Source organism: Eschscholzia californica, unplaced genomic scaffold (assembly GCF_041429995.1).
Source record: "Eschscholzia californica isolate CP2 unplaced genomic scaffold, dmEscCali1.0.p SCAF_2, whole genome shotgun sequence".
Taxonomy (NCBI): domain Eukaryota; kingdom Viridiplantae; phylum Streptophyta; class Magnoliopsida; order Ranunculales; family Papaveraceae; genus Eschscholzia; species Eschscholzia californica.
The window spans coordinates 54,976,175-54,983,139 of NW_028238309.1; the positions used below are offsets into that span (position 1 = coordinate 54,976,175).

Here is a 6,965-nt window from a genome sequence, read left to right on the forward strand (position 1 = left end):
AAATGTGTGAACCAGTTAACCTTATGTTCCGGATTTCAAACTGTAAGTAACAAAAGCTTGCTTGTATTCTTTCTTTATCTTTTTTTCTACATACCCATTCTATTATGTAAATTCTTCCATTAATAAGTCATGATTAAATTTGTTGCTGAGTTACTAATGGTTCTGTGATTGATTAAATAAAATAAATCAATCCAGTGATAAGATTAAATGGATCTTGCAGTTGAGCAGTTTTTCTGTTCCGGTTTGTATTCTTGTTGTTTTTCGTATTTTATGGTTCAAGAGTTAATTTGGGTCAAATTTTGGAAAGTTAAGTAACATAATTGAGTTCCTTCAACAAAAAAAAAAAAGTAACATAATTGAGTTCTTTTACAGGGTGTCGTTCGGAAAATCGGGAAGATACGTTTAACATTTAACTTGCACCAACTTTGTGTACCATAATTGTGAGTGTTTTTCGACTTTTTTCCCTATTTCAAGTCCAGTTGTTATTGCACTGCTAGCTTCCTCATTGACTCTATAACATGACCTTTCAAATTTTGAATATCGAAAATGCTATTTTGCTTCTCTTTGAAATTTGATCAATTTATACTTCCCTTGCAATCATGGATAACTCTGCGACATGTCTACGGAAGGGGGTTATTGTGAAATAGCTCTGTATTTACTTGTAAATAAGGTTGACATCCTAGTTAAGCAAATGCGGATGACTTTCTCTATCTTTCGTTTGGACCAGAAAAAACAATTGAACCGCCAAGCTTAAAATACACTTGAAGTGTCACACTAGATTCTCACTTTGTTTTTTCATCTTTTTAAAATTATCTTACTGAAATATTATACTAACTTGTTTCTGTATTCGTTACAAATATGGGAGTTATAATTTTTAGCTTTTTTTTTTTAGTACTAGTTATTCATAAAAGAACTGCCATGACCGATTGCCAATTCTTTTACCTTTTCGGTTTTGGTTGTCACTTGTTGTATAACTTTATTGAATATTCTAGTACTTAGTTGATATCTTTTTGTTTCGTTGCAGTTTTCAGGACATCCTTTCTATGTTAAAGGCGTCGATAAAGTTCAGTGACAGAGATTCAAACGAATGGCACACTCTTGAACGTTTTTTCTATATATTTTTCCTTGGTACAATTGTCAGTGGATGTTAAATACCCAAGTTTGTAGAGGCTTTGGTTGACAATAGCTATAAGCGAAATATATTATCTAATTGTATGGACAAGTTATTTTGATTATTGATGTTTAAATTATTTTAGTTGTCAAATTTATGTGATCATGGACAACTTCTATCTAAAAATATTTATCTCGAAGGAAATTTGACTGCCCCAAATAGAAGCTATAGGACATTCCCATCAAACTTTTGGGGACAGATATTAACGGTCCCAAATCCAAACAAAGAGCTCATTTTGAAAAAAAAATTAGGGACAATTAATGACTGTCCCTAATAACTCTTTATTTAGGGACAGATAAAAGTCGTCCCAAAATAATATTGGGGACAATATCTATCCTTCGCTATATCTGTCCCCAATAATATTTGGGACGCCAGTTTCTGGGACGGATAAAATCTGTCCCCAATACTCTATTGGGGACGATTTTTACGTTTTTGGGACGATTTTTAGCCGTCCCTAATGGCAATATTTTTTGTAGTTCCGGGAGCAGCACCTTCTCGATGGAACATCCCAAAATGGCACGTAAGGTTACCATGACCATTATGACGAAGTCCACCCTTTACCACGGTCATTATGAAGAAACTTCTACCAAGAAGATGCCGCGTATGAACTTGAACACGGCCCTCATCTTGAAATCCTTAACAGAATGGGGGCTAAAGAAAAATATCGAGAAAATATTAAAGGAAAAATATTAGAGAAAAAGTTAAGTGTTGAAAAAAAAACCAAGGGCTAAAGGAGGCTATTTGTAGTGGAAGAAGAAGACCAAGAGATTCTCTCAGCAGATAAAAGAATATTAAATCAAAGGAAGGAAAAAGTAGCCTCCGTAACGCACCAAACAATAATGACTAGGTGTTAAAGCGCGGCTCAAGACTGACCAATTCAGAGGGAATTAATGAGACCCGACAAAGCTCGCTCATCTCTTCAGTCACAAAATGTCACGTGCCCACGCATGTCGACAGAAGGTACTGTGAGCAGTTACCCAAAATATCAACGCCGAAAATGCGTGATCAGAAGATCGGATCCATGACGTCACAAAATCACGCATGGAAGCGGAAATCAATCTCCTCAGGTAGAAAACTAAAATGTGTCACGTTGAAAAGGATTCGTGCCCACAAATTTAACAAACCACTACACATCCAGCCTTGGCTAAGACAACCTTGACGAACGACACCTCTCCAGCGCAGTTACGGAAGAGAAACTTCACCAATAGTTGGGCCAGAACCAGCTCCGACTGCAAAGCTTGAAAGAACTCAAGAGAATGACAAAGCTTAAAGAAAAATGTCTAATCCACGTATACCCCATGTCTTTAGGGCCATTTAAGATGCTTAGCGACAAGACCCAAGAGTTACTTCTACTCCTCAGTCTCTCTACTTTCGACTAAGGACTGACGGGACTCATGATGATGTGCAAATTGTCCAAACGTTGACTGATGTCAAAATGTCAAACACGAACCTGAAATCCAACGGGTCAACCCGCCTTAAAGTAAATAGAACGACTAAGCCCCCAACGCTTCGCTACCTACACCCCTAACTTGGAGGTCAACTGGAAATAACAACCCTGTTTCGCCCTTGGCACAGACAGATCTCCTCTGGGATCTCCAAAGAATGAGGGGGGGGTCCACATAAGCTAGGCCACTATCTCACACGCTAAACCGAGGAGGCAGAAATGTGTTGCTGGCTTACTGGCTCAATTCCAGAATCTCCTTAAAGATCTTAGACGACCAGAGATCTTGAGTCTTGAAGCAAGTTTGGACTTCAAGAGTCCCACGGTAGGACACTTCTCCCAGAAGATCTATCACCTCGACAGGATATCTACGAAGGATCCTTGAAAATAAGAACTTCTATTTATCCTAGATTCGAGATAACTACAAGAGAAACCCTAACCACGAACAGTGGCAAACTTCCCTAAACGGTGGACCATCACCGCCCAATCTCGATCGTCTACTCAAAGTCGGTCTACCTAAGCCTATAAAAGGGCCCCTCATCGTCCTCTATAGGACTCGAGTTCTAGATCGAATCACAAGTCTTTCACTCACTCACACTCGATTTCTCAAACCAGAGAGATCCCCCCATTACTACAGAATTCCCATAACACGCTCCCAAAAGGATCAATTACTATTCATTCTTTTACTGCAAAGAGCAACCTGACCGTCTTGAGCGTCAGAACGGTTTTCGAACCCTTTGCAGGTTTTGCCTCCAGAAATCAAGGAGCAGGAGCAAGAAACTAGAGTTGGAGCGAGGAGCAGGAACAGGAACCCTGAACCGCTTTCAATCTAACAGAATCTTTAACCTTAACGGACGTTGTCATGCATCGAGTCCCTTTTTCATGTTGATAGTTTGGAAATCCATTTTTGACATCCGCAAATGCTACTACGGATGTCAGGCTAACGGAGTTGAGGATCCAACTCTTAACCATTGTGTCACAGCGAATCCAAGCATGGAGATGGGTAGAATCTATGGGTTTGGGCAAAAAGCCATCGATGAATCCTTGTTTATTTTTAATGATAATGGCATTGTGCATGCCATGAACCCAAGTCGCGTAGTCATGTCCAGTGAGAGCTGGAGACAACGGAAGTACCAGTATCTGAAGATGCACATAATATTCATCGCAAATTGGGTTAACAGTGCGTGATGTGTCAGAGGTGTCCAGAGGACTCTGGGTAGTAATGTCGAAGACATTCGACATCGTTATTCGCCATTGTTCGGTTGTCAGTGGCCATGAAGGAACTGTGAAGGAAGAAAATTAAGCGATTTGAAATTAATTTGTTAGTTTATTTTTTATTTATTCTTATAAATATTTTGTAGAGAAATAGATTTCATATTAAAGGTGACGGTAACAACCGTCAGAATATGAATCAGAGACAGTCGGGAACAGTCGCGATTGGTACGTTATGAATACCTTAGAACTAGGGTTTCTACCAGTGAAAAGAACAAATCGACGGCGAAAAAATCGTAGAAAACAACAAAGGGTTGGTCGGTCGTGATTTTTAGATCATTTATAGTCTGATTTGAGAGACTAATTAGATTAATAATAACCGATTAAAGTCGTTTTTTGGATCCCAAATAAGCACTGAAATTGTGTAATTAACTCATTAATATGTTATAAACACCTATAGGTTGGTAACTAGTGCGATAATAAAAAAAAAATGCCGGAAGTTGGTCGGAGTGATTGTTCTCGTCGAAGAAGAGAAGTTCTCCTGTGATGAGGTCGGGAACCAATTTCAGGTTTTGGTTCTGTGTTTGGTCCGGTTAGTGTAAGTCTATCTTGGTATTCGAAGAAGCCGGGACGGTGTGGTCCAGTTTTAAAAAAAATCTGGATAAGGCTATTCCAGGATTGAAAAATAAAACCGGGACTAGGCCATTCTAGTCTGGATAGGTCAGCACTGATGCTGGGTTAGGTTTAGTTAATTCCAGAACAGTGTGAAATGTTAGTAACCGTTGGATCCAGAAACATGCACCGATCGCCTTTAGTACTTTGAGATAATTCTCTTTCCTAATTGTTCTTTGTTCTAATATATTATTTCAACATATATTGTAATAATATACAATATTTATGTATATAAGATTTGTATATTAGTGCAATATTCTCCAGTTTATATACTATAATATGATGAGAATATTATCTCAATAGTATCGGATATCCTCCAATACAATATAATGGAAATATTATTCCAATACAATTATAGTGAATTACGGTTTCCTGATTTCTTTTTAACTATACTAGGAAAGTACATTATATTTATCTAAAAACAAGGACAAGAGATATAGATATTCTAAGTAAATAAAGCTACAATCTTATAGATCTTCATGATCTAAATTACTAAAACGTGTTGAATAAAGATTCGATTTTCTATCTAGATGGTTTTCAATTCATGTTTCACCATGATATAAATATATAGACTTTTCTATTGTTCTCCATTCAAGTAAGGAAGTGTTGAGGACAATTTTGTTTCAAGAGAGGAGATCGATCAATGGCGAAAATCTCACCACAACTTTGTCTTTTTCTGTTCATGTTCGTGTTTGTCTTAGGTTAATCTCTAGCTAACATCTTTCTTTCACTTTTAGTTTTTAATTTTCATGATTGTTTTTGCTAGACAATATATGTATTCTTAACTATATATGGTTAATGTGCAGCTGAAACTATGGTGCCGATGGTGTCTGGTTGCCGTACAGAGTGGATTCCATGTGACCGAGAAACTTGTGCTAGTCAATGTAGAGAAAAATATTCCGGGATAGGACAATGTGACAAGAATTCTGCATTCCCCTTAGGCCGATGCTATTGCGAGTATGATTGTTGATGATCTATCATTCTCACATAAATCCCCTCTCTCTTTCCGCTAGACATCTTTGTTTCTCCATCTATGTTTCTCATTCGCATGTTACAAAGAGGGTTATCACGTTGTATGTTGGTAACCTTCACAAATTATGAATAATAAATGATAAGTAGTATATCTTAAGAAATTGCTTCGTGTGTTTCGTGAACAGTTTGTAGATATAAACTAGAAGGCACATGAGATGATTTATCACTATTTAACGTGTTTTAGCCGGATATTCATGACTTACATCCAAGGAAAAACAAATAGAGAGAGGGTCTGATATGACGTCAGACTTTTGGGCGATTTCCACACAATTTTCCCTCTTTCCTTTTCAGTCGAACCCTAACAACCAAATCCCTAAATCGCACCCATCCTTCATTCAATAAACCTCACCCTAAATCAACCCGTAGTTCTTTGAATCAATCTTCATCTACCCCTTTATATCTTGAGAAAATTTCAATCACATCCAAGCAGATTATTAGTAGGTGGAACATATTGGTTTCTTTCGTGTTAATCAACTGGTCTTGGTTCAGGAAGTAGAAATCTTCATACTAGACTCGAGCCAACACCACGATAACTTCATCTCGAAATTTCTTTTATGGTTCATCTATATGATGTCCTAAAGCCTAAATCCAGACTTTCATTATGAAAGGATGACTTCTCTCCCTCCTGATCGGTGATTTTTCGAATGAAGAAAATAATTTCAATCCCCAGAAGGTGAAGAATTTGATTTAACTAATTGCATGTGGGAGAAGGAGGAGGTATTCATGAATAAGGGTCTTCAAAAACCAGGAAAGTTCCTTTAAATTATCTTTCTATACTTCAGGGCTTATAATCTTTCTACTATTTCCTGATCTTGGTTCTAGTTACTTCCTTTGGAGGTGTCGTATTTTGGCTCAGTCTTGTTATTGTATTGGTGGATTGGTAGCATTTTCAGTAGGTTTGGGGGTTTTGTGTCGTTTAGGGTTGGGAGAGGTTCTCATCTCCTAAACCACTATGTTAAGCTTACTAGTTAGTTAATTACCTCTTTATTTAATCTTGCATGTGAGTCCCTTTGAGTTCATATTACTCTTCATCCCTCCCTTTCTTCTATAATAAACCACATCTCTCCTGTTTTTCTAGTGTTGTTTATTTCTAGTATTTTTCCTTTTTAGAGTTTTTATTTTTTTTGTTTTCACTGTCATTGTTTGTTGTTTTCACTGTTTGGTCTCTCTCATGTTTAGTGTTTTTTGAGTGTTTTTTGTTTTTTGGCGAGAGTAGCGTTTTTTGTTGTTCTAGTGTTTTTTTGTTAAGAGTGTTTATCGTGTTACTTGTATCCTTTCTGTTTTATCTAGGTTACTTCAATTTCTTGTTTCATACTCGTTTTGCCTGTTTTTGTGGTTTGCTCTTCGCTCTATCCATGCAGATAAACAATCCTCCACCCAATGATGTGTCGGTCCTAGTATGGAATGTCCGAGGTTGTGGAAATTACGCGAATCGTA

The 6,965-nt window shown here is 37.4% G+C and overlaps 1 long non-coding RNA gene across 1 annotated transcript; it reads left to right on the top strand.

Annotated features, from left to right (window-relative positions):
* The first annotated feature begins 5,057 nt into the window (after positions 1-5,057).
* LOC147559159 (uncharacterized) lies at positions 5,058-5,629 on the top strand. The gene is made up of 2 exons (XR_015233588.1): positions 5,058-5,197; positions 5,303-5,629. It is a non-coding gene; the product is annotated as an uncharacterized LOC147559159 (long non-coding RNA).
* The last annotated feature ends 1,336 nt before the right edge of the window (positions 5,630-6,965 follow it).